Below are 19,485 nucleotides of genomic sequence, written 5' to 3'. Positions count from 1 at the left end.
GTCTACCTGACTCAAATCTTGTTTTCTGCAGCTGCCTTTTTTTAATTCTAGAATATAGTATATAGAACATAGAACATTACAGCACAATACAGGCCCTTCAGCCCACAATGTTTTGCCGACATTTTATCCTGCTCGAAGATCTATATAACCCTTCCTTCCCACATAGCCTCCCATTTCTCTATCATTCATGTGTCTTATAGGGTTTTTATTATAAGGTTTAGTTTTATAAGGTTCTTTTTTGTAAGTTTTTATATAAGTTTTAATCGGGAATAGTGGGGACTGGACTGCGTAGGCGCGTGACGTCAGCAGGTAAGGCACGGGCAGTTTAATAAGCAAACCACCATATCCAACATCGGAGCGGGCAGCGGAGTGAGAGGGAGCAGAGTGTTTTGGGCTTTGGCTCAAGGGGCTTCGGCGTAAAGGGGGCGAGGAAGGGTAGTTGACTTGAATTAAGGAAGGGGTATGAGTGCGGTTTCCTGTACTCGGTGTCAGATGTGGGAGTTCCCGGAGTCTCCCTGCCTCCGGGAGGGCTACATCTGCACCCGAAGGGTCGAGCTGCAGCTCCTGAGGGACCATGTTAGGGAACTGGAGATGCAGCTCGATGACCTTCGTCTGGTCAGGGAGCATGAGGAGGTGATAGAAAGGAGTTATAAGCAGGTGGTCACACCGGGACCACGGGAGTCAGGCAAGTGGGTCACAGTCAGGAGGGGGAAGGGGAATAGTCAGGTACTAGAGAGTACCCCTGTGGCTATACCCCTTGACAATAAGTACTCCTGCTTGAGTACTGTTGGGGTAGACAGCCTACCTGGGGGAAGCAATAGTGGCAGTGTCTCTGACACAGAGTCCAGCCTTGTGGCTCAGAAGGGTAGGGAAGGAGAGAGGAGGGCACTAGTGATAGGGGATTCTATAGTTAGGTGGGCAGACAAGCGATTCTGTGGATGCAGGAAAGAAACTCGGAAGGTAGTTTGCCTTCCAGGTGCCAGGGTCCGGGATGTTTCAGGTCGAGTCCAAGATAACCTGAAGGGGGAGGGAGAACAGCCAGAGGTCGTGGTACATATTGGTACCAACGACATAGGTAGGGAAAGGAATTAGGAAGGAAGTTGAGAAGCAGGACCTCAAAGGATTACTGCCTGTGCTAAGCGACAGTGGGTATAGGAAGAGAATGAGGAGGAGGTTAAATGCGTGGCTGAGGGATTGGAGTAAGGAGCAGGGATTCAGATTTCTGGATCATTGGGGGTTGCACTTGAATCCCAGGGGGACCAATATCCTGGCGGGGAGGTTTGCTAAGGCTACTGGAGAGAGTTTAAACTAGAATTATTGGGGGGGTGGGATCCGAACTGGAGAGACTGGGGAAGAGATGTTTGTCTCTCAAATAGAGAGAGCTAGTAGTAGGTACGATAGGCAGGTGATAGAGAAGGGACGTGCTCAGACAGGTTTGAGATATATTTATTTTAACGCAAGGAGTGTTGTGAACAAGACGGATGAGCTTAGAGCTTGGATCAATACTTGGAGCTACAATGCAGTGGCCATTACGGATACTTGGATGGTTCAGGTACTGGAATGGTTGCTTCAAGTGCTGGGTTTTAGATGTTTCAGAAAGGACAGGGAGGGAGGCAAAAGAGGTGGGGGAGTGGCATTGTCGATCAGAGATAGTGTCATGGCTGCGGAAAAGGTGGAAGTCATGGAGGGACTGTCTATGGATTCTCTGTGGGTGGAGGTTAGGAACAGGAAAGGGTCAGTAACTTTACTGGGTGTTTTTATAGGCCGCCCAATAGTAACAGGGATATTGAGGAGCAGATAGGGAAGCAGATCCTAGAAAGGTGAGAGAATAACAGAGTTGTTGTGATGGGGGATTTTAATTTCCCAAACATTTATTGACATCTCCAGACAGTGAGGGGTTTAGATGGGGTGGAGTTTGTTAAGTGTGTTCAGGAAAGATTCTTGACACAATATGTAGATAGGCCTACAAGAGGAGAAGCTGCGCTTGCTTTGATATTGGGAAATGAACCTGTTCAGGTGTCAGATCTCTCAGTGGGTGAACATTTTGGTGATAGTGATCATAATTCTATCTCCTTTACATTAACACTGGAGGGAGATAGGAACAGACAGACTAGAAAGGTGTTTACTTGGAGTAAAGGGAATTATGAGACTCTCAGGCAGGAAATTGGAAGATTAAACTGGGAACAGATGTTATCAGGGAAAAGTACAGAAGAAATGTGGCAAATATTCAAGGGATATTTGTGTGGATTTCTGCATAGGCACATTCCAATGAGACAGGGGAGTCATGAGAGGATACAGGAACCGTGGTGTACAAAGGCTATGATAAATCTAGTCAAAAGGAAAAGAAAAGCTTACAAAAGGTACAGAGAGCTAGTTAATGTTAGAGATCTGGAAGAGTATAAGGCTAATAGGAAGGAGCTTAAGAAGGAGATTAGGAGAGCCAGAAGGGGGCATGAGAAGGCCTTGGTGGGCAGGATTAAGGAAAACCCCAAAGCATTCTACAAGTATGTGAAGAGCAAGAGGATAAAATGCGAAAGAATAGGACCTATCAAGTGCAGCAGTGGGAAAGTGTGTATGGATCCGGAAGAAATAGCGGAGGTACTTAATGAATACTTTACTTCAGTATTCACCACGGAAAAAGATCTGGGGGATTGTAGTGGAGACTTGCAGTGGGTTGAAAAGCTTGAGCATGTAGTTATTAGGAAAGAGGAGGTGCTGAAACTTTTGGAAAGCATCAAGTTGGATAAGTCGCCAGGACCAGATGAGGTGTACCCCAGGCTGCTGTGGGAGGCGAGGGAGGAGATTGCGGAGCCCCTGACAACGATCTTTGCATCATCATTGGAGACGGGAGAGGTTCCAGAAGATTGGGGGGTTGCGGATTTTGTTCTCTTATTCAAGAAAGGGAGTAGGGATTCCCCAGGGAATTATAGACCAGTGAGTCTTACATCAGTGGTTGGTAAGCTAATGGAGAAGATCCTGAGAGGCAGGATTTATGAACATTTGGAGAGGTATAATATGATTAGGAATAGTCAGCATGGCTTTGTCAAGGGTAGGTCCTGTCTTACGAGCCTGATTGAATTATTTGAGGATGTGACTAAATACATCGATGAAGGGAGAGCAGTAGATGTAATGTATATGGATTTCAGCAAGGTGTTTGATAAGGTACCCCATGCAAGGCTTATGGAGAAAGTAAGGAGGCATGGGATCCAAGGGGACATTGCAGTGTGGATCCAGAACTGGCTGGCGCACAGAAGGCAAAGAGTCATTGTTGAAGGGTCGTATTCTACGTGGAGGTCAGTGACCAGTGGTGTACCTCAGGGATATGTACTGGGACCCTTGCTCTTTGTAATTTTTATAAGCGACCTGGATGAGGAAGTGGAGGGGTGGGTTAGTAAGTTTGCGGATGACACAAAGGTTGGGAATGTTGTGGATAGTTTGGAGGGCTGTCAGAGGTTACAGAGGGACATAGATAAGATGCAAAGTTGGGCTGAGAAGTGGCAGATGCAGTTCAACCCAGATAAGTGTGAAGTGGTTCATTTTGATAGATCAAATATGATGGCAGAATATAGTATTAATGGTAAGACTCTTGGCAGTGTGGAGGATCAGAGGGATCTTGGGGTCCGACTCCATAGGTTGCTCAAAGCGGCTGAGCAGGTTGACTCTGTGGTTAAGAAGGCATATGGTGTATTGTCCTTCATCAATCGGGGAATTGAATTTTGGAGCCGAGAGGTATTGTTGCAGCTATATAGGTCCCTGGTCAGAACCCACCTGGAGTACTGTGCTCAGTTCTGGTCACCTCACTACAGGAAGGATGTGGAAGCCATAGAAAGGATGCAGAGGAGATTTGCAAGGATGCTGCCTGGAGTGCGGAACATGCCTTATGAAAGCAGGTTGAGGGGGGACCTGATAGAGGTATATAAGATGATGAGAGGTATTGATCGGGTAGATAGTGAGAGGTTTTTCCCCAGGGCTGAAATGGTGGCCACAAGAGGACATAGGTTTAAGGTGCTGGGGAGTAGGTACAGAGGAGATGTCAGGGGTAAGTTTTTTACTCAGATAGTGGTGAGTGCATGGAATGGGCTGCCGGAAACGGTGGTGGAGGCGGATACAATAGGGTCTTTTAAGAGACTTTTGGATAGGTACATGGAGCTGAGGAAAATAGAGGGCTGTGGGTAAACCTAGTAATTTCTAGGGTAGGGACATGTTCGGCACAGCTTTGTGGGCTGAAGGGCCTGAATTGTGCTATAGTTTTTCTATGTTTCTATGTTTCTATGTCTATCTAAGAGTGTCCTAAATGTCCCTAATGTATCTGCCCACATAACCTCTGCCAGCAGTGTGTTCCACACACCCACCACTCTCTGCGTAAAAACCTTACCCCTGACATCCCCCTTATACCTTCCTCCAATCACCTTAAAATTATGTCCCCTCATGTTAGCAATTGTCACCCTGGGAAAAAGTCTCTGACTGTCTACTCGATCTGTGCCTCTTATCATCTTGTACACCTCTATCAAGTCCCCTCTCATCCTCCTTCTCTCCAAAGAGAAAAGCCCTAGCTCACTCAACCTATCCTCATAAGACATTAATTCTCTGCTAATTCAAGTGAAATGTCTCCCTTGTAAGTTAACACCTACTTAAATATAAAGTGTAGAGGAAGTGCATCAAAGGTTTGTACTTGAATATTGCTGGATGAGAAATCTTGTCATTGTGTTCTTGCAAGTCTCATTATGGAATGTCAACAAGTGAACACTTAAACCTGTTTTAACCAAAAGACTTCAACCTGATGTCTTTACAATGTTTTTAAAACTAGTTAAAATCATTGAAATTGTTCATGGAAGACATGAGTTAAGATAGTTAGTTTAAAATTGGGTTATTGATGGTTGGTGTGGATGAAGTGGGCTGAAGATCTTGTTTCTGTGCTGTACCTCTGTATGGCTATGACTCTATGACCAGTCGTAAACCAGAAGAAGCAATCTCTTCATGGTACTGAACCTATGCTTGCTTAATATCACCATGCCAAGGAATAACTCTAGGGCTCATGGAGACTTCTCTTTCTCTTGCATTGGCCTTGTTGCCATATTCCTTGAAAATCCTTTGTGTAATATTTTATAGAGACCATTAACTGTTTTATATACTTTAACAAAAAACTTCTAGAAACAGCAAATAACATGATTTATGCAGTCATAGAGTCAAATAGCATGGAAACTGGCCTTTCGGCCCAACCTGCCCATGCTGACCAAGATGCCCTATCTAAGCTAGTCCCATTTGCCCTGGTTTGACCCTCTAAATCTTACCTGTCCAAATGTCTTTTATATGTTGTTATTGTACCTGCCTCAACCACTTGCTCTGGCAGCTCATTCCATATATGGACCACTTTCTGTGGGAAAAAGTTACCCCGCAGGCTGCTGTTTAATTTTTTTCCCCTTTCACCCTAAATCTATGCCCTCTAGTTCTTGATTCCCCAACCTTGGGAAAAAGACTGTGTGCATTCATCCTATCTATGCTCCCTCACGATTTTATACATCTCTATAAGGTCACCCCTCAGTCTCTTACACTCCTAGCCTGCCCAACCTATCCCTATAACCCAGTCCCTCAACTCTTGGCAACATCCTTGTAAATCTCTTATGCACTCTTTCCAACTTAATAACACTTTTCTCATAGCAGGGTGACTAAAACTGAACACAATACTCCAAGTGTGGCCTCACCAATGTGTCGTACAACTGCAACATAACATTGTAACTTCTGTACTCAGTGCCTTGACAGATGAAGGCCAATGTGCTAAAAACTTTCTTCATTGGCCTTTCTGCCTGTGACACCATTTTCATGGAACTATGAACTTATACTTCTAGGTCCCTCTGTTCTGCAACACTCCCCAGGGCCTTACCATTCACTGTGAAAGTCCTACCCTGGTTTGACTTCCCAAAATAATAAGCTCGTACCAATCTGAATTAAACTCTATTTGCCATTCCTTGGCCCATATACCCAGCTGATCAAGATCCCACTGTCTTCATAACATTCTTCACCATCTGGATTCGGCATGAACATATTTGTACTTCCACTAACAGAGCAAATTAAAGGCTTTCATCGTACCCTTACTTGATCGTGGGTAGGAGAGATTTACACAACTCAGAAGATGCGCCAAAACTGTAAAGCTATAAAATGTTCACAGAATTTCACTGTTCTAACTGAGAGATTTCCCCCTCATTGATTCCAGTAGGAAAGAGCAGAAGGTGCGAAAATATCCATGACAACTGCAAAGAGTGAAATAGAAATTTAAGGCCAAAGTCCTCCATCAGCTCCCCAACTGGATTACTGAATTTGTATTGCAATCCATCCAGATAGATGTTGAGAGTGTTGGTTTTTAAAAAGCCATTAGTTAAATGACTTGCAAATATTATAGTTAAATGAGCCAGAGTTAAAATCTGGCTTACTTTGATGGGGATTCTGGTAAATTTTACATGCTACTGGGAGAAGAAATGTGCTCTGATGCTCTAGAAAGAGAGTTGTGTAACGTGTTGTATAATGAAGGCTCTCTAATATGTTTTTGAAATCAGATGTATTCATACAAGTCTGCTTGTCGGTGGAGGAGATTTGTGGCATCCAACAAAGCATCAATTAACCTTTTACTATTCATTCTTGGGGATATTGCTGGAAGGATTGTTATTTATTGGCTATCCTTGGCTATCACTGGGGAGGTGATGGTTTGCTGCCTTCTTTAACCAATGTACTTCTACAATGCTAATAGGCTGGGAGTTCCAGGACTTTAACCATGAAAGAATTTTTCTGAATGTGTTGTCGAATCATCATGGACAGAATCCACAAAAACTCGTGTTTATTTTACAAGCAATACCCACAAAAAAATTCAACTAGTTTAGTCAGACGTGACCCAATCTTCTCAAGTCTCTGCCGATTCTCTCTGATTTGCTTGAATTTGTCCAGGTGCTCACTCATTCTGTCCCTGGTGACAGATGCTGTGAAATTCCTGCAATTGATGTTAGACTTATCATGCCAACCATTTTCAAAAAAGGCAGTATCAAAAGTAAAAGAACAACAGGAATAGCATTGGCCAAGTCAAGAAAAGAGTCTGCACATTCTCCCTGTGACCACGTGGGTTTCCTCTGGGTGCTCCGGTTTCCTCCCACATCCAAAAGGTATGTGGATTGGTGGGTTAATTGGCCATTGTAAATTGCCCCTGGTGTGTAGGTGAGTGGTAGAATGTGGGGGGAGTTGAGGAGAACATAAGAATATGAGAAATAAGAGCAGGAGGAGGCCATCTGGCCTGTCGAACCTGCTCCACCATTCAATAAGATCATGGCTGATCTGGTCATGGACTCAGATCTACTGACCTGCCTTTTCCCCATAACCCTTAATTCCCCTACAATGCAAAAATCTATCCAACTGTGTCTTAAATATATTTAATAAGATAGCCTCCACTGCTTCCCTGGGAGAGAATTCCACAGATTCACTACTCTTTGGGAAAAGCAGTCCCTTCTCATCTCCGTCCTAAATCTACTCCCTGAATCTTGAGGCTATGTCCCCTAGTTCTAGTCTCACCTACCAGTGGAAACAACTTCCCTGCCTCTATCTTATCTATCCCTTAAATTATGAATTTTATATGTTTCTATAAGATCCCCTCTCATTCTTCTGAATTCCAGCGAGTATAGTCCCAGGCGACTCAATCTCTCCTGATAGGCTAACCTCCTCATTGCTGGAATCAACCTGGTGACCCTCCTCTGCACCGCCTCCAAAGCCAGTATATCTTTCCTCAAGTAAGGAGACCAGAACTGCACACAGTACTCCAGGTGCGGCCTCACCAGTACCCTGTACGTTTGCATAACCTCCCTGCTCTTAAATTCAGTCCCTCGATCAATGAAGGGTAACATTCCATTTGCCTTCTTGATAGCCTGTTGTACCTGCAACCCAATCTTTTGAGATTCATGCACCAGCACTCCCAAGTCCCTCTGCACAGCAGCATGCTGCAATCTTTCACCATTTAAATAATAATCTGATCTTCTACTTTTCCTTCCAAAGTGAATGACCTCTCATTTACCAAGATTGTACTCCATCTGCCAGACCTTTGCCACTTATCGATATTCCTCTGCAGACTCTCCGCATCTTCCGCACAATTTGGATTTCCATTCAATTTAGTGTCAGCTACAAACTTAGATACGCTACACTGGGCCCTGTCCTCAAAATCGTTAATGTGTATCGTGAACAGTTGTGGGCCCAGCATCGACCCCCGCGGTACCCCGCTCACCACTGATTGCCAACCAGAGAAACACCCATTTATCCCAACTCTCTGCCTTCTATTATGGAGACAATAATAAAAAGGGGATAAACGTAGGATTAGTATAAATGGAAGGTTGATGGTCATAGAGCTCTTCGGCCCATTAACTCCATGCTGACCGTCAAGTACCCACTTGCACCAAACTTACACCATTCCCATTTTATCTTCTCCACATTCCCATCAATTCCCTTTTATTTCTGCCATTCACATACACACTGGGAGTAATTTACAGTTAGCCAACTAACCTACCCAATCACACATCTTTGGACTGTGGAAGGAAATGCACACAGTCACAAGGAGAACATGCAAACTCCACACAGACAGCACCAGAGGTCAGGAATGAACCCAGCTTACTGGAGCTGTGAGGCAGCCGCTCCGCCTGTTGTGTCACTATGCTGCCCTTTCCTGTTCCCTCAACCTTCCTCTGTTCCTTTCAGGTATTAATTCTGCATTACACCTTCTCCAGACTGACATTCTGCCCCTTTTCTCATCCTTTCCCCTTGCACCATCACCCATTATCTTTTATCCCTGCAACCCTCCACTCTGTTACAGCCTTCCCCTTGGTTCTCTCCTAACCTGCTCTCTCCCTTTGCATCTTAATGCTTCCTTTATCTCCTGCTGTCCCCAGTTTTGATGAACGTTCATCAGTCTGAAATGTTAACCCCACAGATGCTGTTTGATCTGCTGAATATTTTCAGTGCTCTCCGCTTTTAGTTCAGGTTTCCAGCAGCTGCAGTATTTTGCATTTGTAAGAGAGTTGTAAACATTGAAACAAAGAGGAATATGGGAGTCCTTTTATGTGAGTCACATACAGTGATGTGTAGGACAGGACGGCAGGGTAGCATAGTGGTTAGCACAATGCTTTACAGTGCTAACGACCCAGGTTCAAATCAGGCCACTGTCTGTAAGGCGTTTGTACGTTCTCGCCGTGTCTGCGTGGGTTTCCTCCAGGTGCTACAGTTTCCTCCCACATTCCAAAGATGTACAGGTTAGGAAGTTGTAGGCATGCTATGTTGGTGCTGGAAGCGTGGCGACACTTGCGGGCTGCCCCCCAAAATCACTACGCAAAAGATGTATTTCACTGTGTGTTTCAATGTACATGTGACTAATAAAGATCTTATCTTATCTTAGGAGATGCAAAAGAGACTGCAGATGCTGGAAATCTGGAGCAACACACACAAAATGCTGTAGGAACTCAGCAGGTCAGGCAGCATCTATCCTAATGAAGGGACTCAACCTGAAACGTCGACTGTCCATTTCCCTCCATAGATGCTGCCTGACCCTCTGAGTTCCTCCAGCATTTTGTGTGTGTCGCTCCCGTAATCTGTAGGTATAACAAACAGAAAAAGAAACATTAATTTGACCTTTATTGTAAGAGGTTGCAACAGCTGGGTAAGAAAATAATGCTGCAAATTATGTAAGGGTTCAATAAGACCATGCCTTATAATATTGTGAGTAATCCTTAGCTACCTAACATGTTGTGTTAGAAGACATTGTGTTATAGTTGTTTTAGTCACAGAGAGATACAGCATGGAAACAGACTCTTTGGGCCACAAAGTCTGCACCGACCATCAACCACCCATTTACACTAATCCTTCACAAACCTATTTTATTCTCCCCTTGTTCCCATCACCTCCCTCCCTCCTTCCCATTTTCCAGACTCTATCACTGATCTGGAGCAATTTATAATGCCCAATTACCTTGCAGGTTTCTAAGTTGTGGGAGAAAACAGAAGCACCCAGAGGAAGGCCACACAGTCACAAGGAGACACAAGAGACTGCAGATGTTGGGAATCTGGACCAACGCACAGAGGAGCTGGAAGAACTCAGCGGTTTGGGCAGCACCTATGGAGGGAAATAGACAGTCGACGTTTAGGGTCGAGACCTGATGAAGGGTCTCGACCCAAAAAGTTGGGTGTTCATTTCCCTCCAGAGATGCTGCCTGACCCGCTGAGTTCCTCCAGCTCCTCAAATGTGTTGCTACACTCACAAGGAGAACGTGCAAGCTCTGTGCAGAAGACATCAGGGTCAGAACTGCTGAAGCCATGAGGCAGCAGCTTTACCAGCTGCATCATAGAGCCACTCCAGCTTCCATTTCTCTTATAAGAATGTTATAAATAGTTGTGAGCATGCTCAGTTTATTTCAAGACAGTGAGGAGGCAACGTGGTGGACTCCATTTTACAGAGCAGCAACGTACGGGTTTAATCACTAATTAAGGGTCCAAGATTATTGGAGTTTACACTGGCAATAAAAATGCAATAAGATACTGAGAGATTGTTTATTCTGGCTAAAGGGTATCGAAGTAGAAGTCATAATTTCAGTAAAAGGACTGAGATGAGCCAAAAATTCTTGATCCTCAGAGCTGTTAATCATTGGATTCCTCTGTGCCGGAGAACTGTGAATTCTCAGGTGATAAGTAAATTGAAAATGGAAACGTTTACAAGGAGCCATATGTGCCCCTCATCCTCCCATTTCTTCTGTTCCAATCTCCTCAAATTTATGAGAGACTTTCAAAATTCATTCCAAATATTTTATATGGACGGCATGGTAGAATGGTAGCAACAATCTGCTGAAGGAATGCAACAAGTCAATCAGCATCTGTGGAGGGAAAGGAATTGTCAATGTTTCTGGTCAAAACCCTGCAGCAGGATGAAACGTCAACAATTTCTCCCGTCCCCACCGACAGATGCTGCTCGACCTGCTGAGTTCCCCCAGTAGATTTGTTATTGCTCCAGATTCCAGCAGTTGCAGTCTCTTATTTCTCTATGGTAAAATAGTACATCTTGACAGCTATGTTCAGGGTTCCAGTCATCTGAAGGAGTAGAGATCAGAGCTCACTATGCAAGGCCTAATTAAGGTTTTAAGTGACATTCCTATCGGTGGTTGTGTTCTATTGGATGCAGCCCACAGCATTAAGCTGCACTCACATTTGGCACTAATTAAATATAAATTGCATTTTAAAGTAATTTTGCAAAGCTCACCATTAATTCACTTATATATAAAGAAAAAATACATGGCTTTCAATTATTTCCACTTTTCTATGCACCATTTCACTTAAACCATAAAACTCCGTTCACCAGTAATTCAGGATGCTGTATTGAAATGTTTTAGGTCGCATGTCACTCCTGATAAGTGTAACACAACAGAACTGCAACAGAATTGACAGCGAATATAATGGAGATCAATAAAACACGATTTTGGGAAGATATCTGATGGATGGTGCGTGCACAGACAAAAAGGAGATAGCCATCAGACATTAGAAGAGAATTGGATCAGAGAGGCTGGAAAAAAAAATCAGTTCTGATTGGCTGAACAGAGTGCCTTCAAACATGATTTCTGGCAAGCAGTGACTGTCTTTATACTTGTCAGTACAATCAGATCTGATTGAATATATCCTCATGAGATACTGTAGCATGCGAATAGATGTTAACCTATCAGTGCTATCAATGGTTCATCCAAAATAGTATGGAAATCTTACCTGGATGAATTAGGAGCAGGATTAGGCTACTCAGACCCTTGACTCTGCTCCACCATTCAATATCATTCTGGCGGATTCAGATTCAGATCAGTCATATACACCAGGATGCAATGAAATTCCTTGCTTGTGTGAAAGCTCACAGTGTAAACAAAGTGTGTGGTAATAATAAATACAACAATAAATACAGCATAGAACATAGACTGCACCGGAGAGGCCATTCAGCCCATGATATTTTGGCGATCTTGATGTCGATTTATACTAAACGTCCTCCTCTGTATCATCCATATCCCCCATTCCCTTCATAGTCATGTGTCTATCTAAAAGCCCCTTAAACTCCACCAAACTGCCTACTTCCACTACTACCTCTGGTAACCCATTCCAAGCACTTACCACTCTGCATAAAAAAAACTTGCCCCTCACATCACCTTTAAATTTCCCCCCTCTAACTTTAAAAGCATATCCTTTGGTGTATGATATTTCTCCCCTGGGAAAAAGATTCTGACTGTCTACCCTATCTATGCCTCTTATAATTTTAAAAACCTCTATTAGGTCTTTCCTTATAGCTCATACCCTCTAATCCAGGCAACATCCTGGTAAACCTCTTCTGCACACCTTCCATAGTCTTCACATCCTTCCTATAATGGGGCAACCAGAACTGGACACAATACTCTGTGTGGTTTGATTAAAGTTTTATATAGCTGCAGCATGACTTCCTTGTTCTTATACCCCAACCAATGAAGGCAAGCATTCGATATGCCTTCTTTATCACCTTATCCACTTGCATAGCCACTTTCAGTGAACTATAGACCTGGACCCCAAGATCCCTCTGCACCTCAATGCTATTAAGGGGCCTACCATTAACTGTATACTTTCTCCTATCATTTGACCTCCCAAAGCACAACACCTCATACTTGCCCGGATTTATCTTCATCTGCCACTTCTCTGCCCATATCTGTAACTGATCTATATCCCACTATATTCTTTGATAGTCCTTTATACTGTCCACGACTCCACCAGTCTTGGTGTCATCCGTAAACTTGCTAATCCACCCATCTAACATTTTCATCCAAATCATTGATATTTATCAGAAATTGGTGCTGAGGTCCCAGCACCAATTCTTGCAGAACGTCACTAGTCTTGGAACTCCAACCAGAATAACGGCCTTCCACCCCTACTCTCTGACGTCTATGGGCAAGCCAGCTCCAAATCCAAACTTGCATCTCACCCTGGATCCCATGCATCTTTATCTTCTGAATCAACCGCCCATGAGGGACCTTATCAAATAGCTTACTAAAGTCCATGTAGGTAATGTCCATTGCCACAACAATGAGCACAAAAGCAACAGAATGGTGCAAAGTACAGTAGTGCAAACTGAGGTAGTGCAAAAAAGAAATGGTAAAGTGACATAACAGAAGAAGTAGAATTAAGGGTTCGAGAACATGGCAGCGTCACTGGGAAAGAGATGTGAAAGAGGTGGTTGGTTTAGAAGTCTGACAGCAGTGGGGAAGAAGCTGTTCTTGAGTCTGGTCATCAAGGCTTTCGAGCTCCTCTGGTTGGGGTGGCAGACATCCTTGACGATACTGTTAGTCTTCCTGAACCAACGCATCGTGTTGGACTGGATAGAAGGAAGAGATGAACCTGTGATGAAGATAGAGGTGGAACAGAGCCTGACAACAACAACTGCATTGTCAGTGCATTTCTAATGTAGTACAACTACTCAAGTTACCTCACAGGAATACTACAAAACAAAAGTCCTATGCCAAGCCAAGTTAAGGGCCAAAAGGAGCTAGGTTCAGCCTGGTGCCCACATTCATAGTTATAGTACCCAGCCTCATGCACTTACCTGGCCTAAACTAGTGAGTAGGATTCCCCACCCATCACAGGCAGGCAGCAAGGTCCCAGTGGTGAGTAGGACTCAGTGTTGAAGTCCCAGCTCCAGAACTCCCTTTGTCAGGAAGCAAATTGCTCTTGATTCCCAATGTGGGACTTCAGCTGACTGCTTTACCGAAAGATTGGCAGCTTTACTTCCTTGAGTATTCCTCATTGATTTGCTTGAAGAACAAGATGGACTATGGTTCCACATTGCATTAACTCTCTGTATCACGTTAAAAAAATGGCAGAAATATTAACACCATTTATGAATTGAAGATGAGATGGTATTTAATTCGTGATGAACAGCAAATAATGTCCATTTTATAGCAAATAGTCTATTTATTTAGTCTGTGAGAGAATCTAAGAGTGAATCTATAGCAGAAACCAATAAAACTTAAGTTTACAAACAAACAATCCGTCAAGGTCGGTTTTATTTTCAAGATTATTTATTCATTCACATGCAGCACTGATTGTCCATCCCCAACTGTTTCAGAACTAAAGAGGCAGTTTAGGGTCAACCAATTAGTGTGCCTTGAGTTCTCTCTAGGTCAGACCAAGTAAAGCTGTCAGATTTCATTCTCTGAAGAACATTAATGTACAAGTGGAGTGTTTATGACAACCTGGTAATTTGTTAGTCTCCTGTCTGGTTGCATCATGGTCTGGCATGGCAATGCAAATGCACAGGAATGTAAGAAGTGTAGTGGACTCAGCCCAATACGTCACAGCCACATCCTTCCCCACCATCAGTAGTATCTACATGAGGCCCTGCCTCAAGAAGGCAAAATCTATCATCAAAGATCCTCACCGTCTGGGCCATGGTATTGTCAGGAGGAACAGAAGCATGAAGTCCCACACCACCAGGTTCAGGAACACCTACTTCCCTTCAGTCATTCGGCTCTTGAAGCAACCTGCACAACCCTGATCACTACCTCAGTATCGCAACACTGTGACCACTTTGCACTGCAAGAGACTTTGTTGTTTTTGTTCTAATTGTGTTCTTTCTGTAAAACTTGTGTACAATTTATGTTTAATCTCTGTTTTCTCATTGCTGTTCTTGTGAATTTTATGTTTATGATGCTATGTGCCTATGATGCTGCGGCAAGTAAGCTTTTCACTGCACCTGTGCATACACGTACTTATGCATGTGACAATAAACTCAACTTGACTACTGTTTCTGAGACTTGTATTTTTACTAAATCCCAAATTTATTCAGTTACTTGAATTTTAAATTCACCAGCTACTATCATGGGATTTGAATTAGTATCTCTAGATCAATGACCCACAACTGTGATTTCAGCTCCAATTATTTAACCACAATGCCACCATATCATAATTTTATGTAATATAACTTTTGATTACTTATAGCAACGATTGACAGGGGATTTACCTAATCACTACCATTCTACTGGCAGTACATGGCCCAAGAATTCTGTTGCAGACCAAGTGTTTATTATATGCAATGCAATTGAACAAAAGCATGAAAATTAAACAATCTACAAATGCTGGAAATCTGAAAGAAAATCAGAAAATTCTACTGGAAATACCTCGCAGGTGTGGCCGCATCTGTGGAAGGGGAAACAAAATTAGTTCTTCAGGACAAGAACACTTCATCTATGCTGAATATTTGAAGCATATTTGTGATCTTGGGTGGAAACATATTTGTGATCCTAATTCCTATTTTTGTCTATGTTCTTTGGTCTATGTCCTCAATCTCTATTTGCTCCCATTCACTCATTCATCAGATTAGTTTGTTTTCAGTTTATCCCCATGGTCACCCCAGTTTTACCCTGTCAGAGACATCACCCCCTCCCTACCCTTCCTGCATCTTAATAAGTTTCTTTTGTCTCCTTCCTAGTACTAAGGAAGGGTCTTCGACCTGAATCATTAGCTCTGTTTCTCTGACCTGCTAAGTATTTCCCACATCGTGCTTTCCCAAAGAATTAAACTGATTTCCACCAAAAATTAAAGATGTCACAATATGAGATGGAACAAAGCAAAAAGAAGGTAAAGAGTTAAAACTTCTGTGGGAAACAGTTGTTACAGTGAGGGATTGCATTCATAAAAAGCCAGCAAGACTTCTTTTTCATCTCTTGATCTGTGTGAAATATTTCCCATTCTCAAATTGGGAATTAGTGTTTTGCTCAATGTGGTTTGAAAATACTTCCCACAGGATCTAAAAAAAATGATCATTACAGCTCTGAGGAGAAGTTGGTAAAGTTGAGACTGCTCTCTGTGGAACAGGAGATTACTTGTTGCCTAATGGGGTTTCCTAAAGTGATGAGAGCTATTAGGAAAAGGGTAGAGGGCTACTTTTCTCCCTGGCACATACAGAGAACATAGAACACTACAGCACAGTACAGACCCTTCGGCCCACAATGTTGTGCTGACATTTTATCCTGCTCTAAGATCTATCTAACCCTTCCCCCCTATTTTTCTATTACACCCTGCCCTAGTTGTGGAGATCATAAGTGCACACATTTCTGTAAGAGTAGTCTCAGCAAAATGCTGTACAGTTGCAGCAATATTTATTTGCTCTTGAACTTACTCCATCAACTATCGCTAAGGTAGACGAGTTATACCCCTAGTTCATTTATGTTCATGTTTTTTTGTCATTTTGCAATCCACTTCCAGATTCAAATTGGTCAAAATGACCTGGGATTTTGTGTGGTCATTTTCAGTGAAGATGAATCTTTTTCACCACCATCTTGCCTTACAGAGCAACCTGTTTTACTTATCACCCCACCATAAACAGAAATGGTTAAGGATGATGTTTCCTTCAACTTACTTCTGGCAGGTAGTTCAATAAGATGATGGAAATAAAATCCTTACTTCTTGATATCCAGGAACAATTTAAGTGGGCCAAAGATTACAAAATTAATGCCAAGAGTCTAGAAAGGAGATGAGAAGAATATTTTCATCCTCTGAGAGAATGCAAGAACATAAGAAATAGAAGCAGGAGCCCCTTGAACCTGTTCTACATTCAATGAGATCATAGCTCATTTGATCTTTGTCTCAACTCCACTTTCTTGTCTGTTCCCTATCAACCTTCTAACATGGTCCAAAATTCTACCCATCTCAGCCTTCAAAGATTCAATTTCCTCAACTTTCAATAGTATAGATCTCCAAAAATTCTTGGACCTTTCAGAATGTCGTTGGGATCTGGAATGCTAGCCTTAAAGAAGTGCTGGAAGTTGATTCTTTAAATAATTCTACAATTACTTTTTGTCAGGCATTTAAGAAGGAATGCACAGGGTTACAGACTAAAATGCAGGCCCGTGGGACCTCTTTCAAGGAGCTAGTATAGGCACAATGGGCCAAATGAACACATTCTTTGGAGTAAATTTACATAAAGTATCTGCAAACCCCTTTGAATGGACAAGCCCCACAAAAATCTTTAAACATTCTGCTCAGAGTAGAAGATGAATAAAATATGTGCTTGTAGTTCATATTCATTTGAAGAGTTGGGTAAGCTTGTTTTATCAGTGAATTTCTTCTCTCTCCTCCAGTTGAAGAAATAGAAAATATACATTTACACTTCAAAAGAAAATCAATGCTCATCTTAGGTGGGACTTTAATCAATACTGCCATGTTCCTCTTGATAGAAAACTGTGGCCGTTAGAGAATGTTCAAAAACCACAATAAAATAGTTAATTGCATCGGCCTGAATCTAAAGTATAAAAATCCTGATATTATATATGCTGGTTATTGATAAACATGAAATAATCACAATATATCTGAAGTCTGTAAAAATGATAGTGCTGATTGAAAAAAAACTTTTTCTATGTATTAAGAACACATTTACAGTCAGTAGCACAAATGAAGGAAGACATTTGTATTCTTCCAATGAAGGAAGAATATGTATAAGACTGAAGTAAAAAGAAATTCCTTCACTCAAAGAGCAGTCAACCTATGAAATTATTTGTCAATGAAAGCTGTGGAAGCCAAACCACTGAACATATTTTTAAGGAGGTAGATAGATTTCTTGGCATAAAATGCATTAGGGGGTATGGGGAGTGATCAGGAATCAGTCCTGAGGCAGAGCATCAGCTATGAATATATTGAATGGCAGGAGAGATCTAATAACTGAATAAGTTACTCCTGCTCTGACCTTCTCTGTAAGGAAGGAACCTTGGCTGAAATAAGTAAAAATGCACACTAAAAATAAACTATTTTTGGTGAATTAAATCTGGAACTTGTGTACATGATGGCAAAAAAAAAACATGATCTTAAAAGTCTTAAAATGGTCTTAAAAGTCCCAGATTATTTTGTACCTTGTTGTAGGTTTTAGGAGCTTAAATGAAAGAAGACCTAGCTGTGACTCCATTAGGCTTTAACAAGACTATACTTAGAGCACCGTGTGTAGTTTTGATCCACACATCGGAGAGAGTGCATACTTGTTTTGGAATCATTTCAGTGTAGATTGACTATATTGATTCCTGGAGAATTGCCCTATTAGAAGACATAGAGTAAAATTGACCTATTCAGACTCAAATTTTGAAGAATAAGTAGTGATCCCATTGAGACATAGATGTTTCTAAAGGAGATTGATACAGAGCTTTCTCCTCAAGTAGAGGTGTCTAGACTTAAGGAGCATGGTGTCAAAATAAGGTCCCAGCCATCTAAGATGAGAAGATCAGTCAATGGAATTTGAATCTTTGGAATTTTCTTCCCCGAGGTCCTGTGTATAATGAGGCAGTGGAAAATTCAAGACTGAGATCGATAGATCTTTGAATGTTAAGATAGAAATACAACTGTGATTTTTCTTTCCAAAAAGATTGCCCAAATAAGCAAAAAATTTCCCCCTGCACCTATAGCCCATTTCTCCTTGTGCTTTTCAACTCAATAATTCAAATGTACATGAAATTTTAACTGAGATATCTGTTTGTTATAATTTTGGCTCAGTTTTACTATTTGCACAGTTTGGTCTGCTGAATATGGCCCACAACTCTGTTATTAGCAACACATTATACAGACAAATTAGTGTAATCTAATCCAAACTGCTACTCCTAGTGCTACGTTCACTCATTTGGTCTCACCCTACCAGAGATGATCCCTTTGTTCTACCAATGCCCCCTCTGCTTCTGTAAACCAACTTGTTTTCTTTCTTTCCCTGTTCTGATGAGGGATTGCAGACGTGAAACAATAACTGTTTCTCTTTCCACAGATGCTGCCTGACTTTCTGAGATTTTCTAGCATTGTCTGTTTTCATTATACCATTGGGCAGGAGGTACAGAAGCCTGAAGTCCCACACCACCAGGTTCAAGAACAGCTATTTCCCTTCAACCATTCGGTTCTTGAACCTACCAGCACCACCCTAATCACTACCTCAGTATAGCAACATTATGACTACTTTGCACTACAATGGACTATTTTTGTTCTAATTGTATTCTTTCTTGTATAATCTCATATAATTTATGTTTAATTTATGTTTTTCTTGTGAATGTTGTATTTCAGATGCTATGTGCTGCAAGTAAGCTTTTCACTTCACCTATGCATACATGTGCTGTGCATATGACAATAATCTAGGCTTTGATTATATATCCTTAAAATGCATGCCTGTGATTTATGCAGAGGTGATAGAATTTGGCCATATCCCTCTAAACCTTTCCTTTCCATGTACCTGTCCAAATGCCTTTTAAACCTTGTAATTGTACCCACCCTACCACTTCCTTTGGTAGCTCAGTCCATATACTCACCACCCTCTGTGTGAAATAGTCCCCTTTAAATTTTACCCCTCTCCCCTTAAATCTATGCCCTCTAGTTTTAGACTCCCTCCCCTGGGAAAAAGACTGTGACCATAGACTTTACCTGTGCCCCTCATGATTTTATAAAACTCTATAAGCCTCCTACA

The sequence above is a fragment of the Pristis pectinata genome, chromosome 4, assembly GCF_009764475.1.
Source record: "Pristis pectinata isolate sPriPec2 chromosome 4, sPriPec2.1.pri, whole genome shotgun sequence".
Lineage (NCBI taxonomy): Eukaryota > Metazoa > Chordata > Chondrichthyes > Rhinopristiformes > Pristidae > Pristis > Pristis pectinata.
This window is presented reverse-complemented; position numbering follows the sequence as displayed.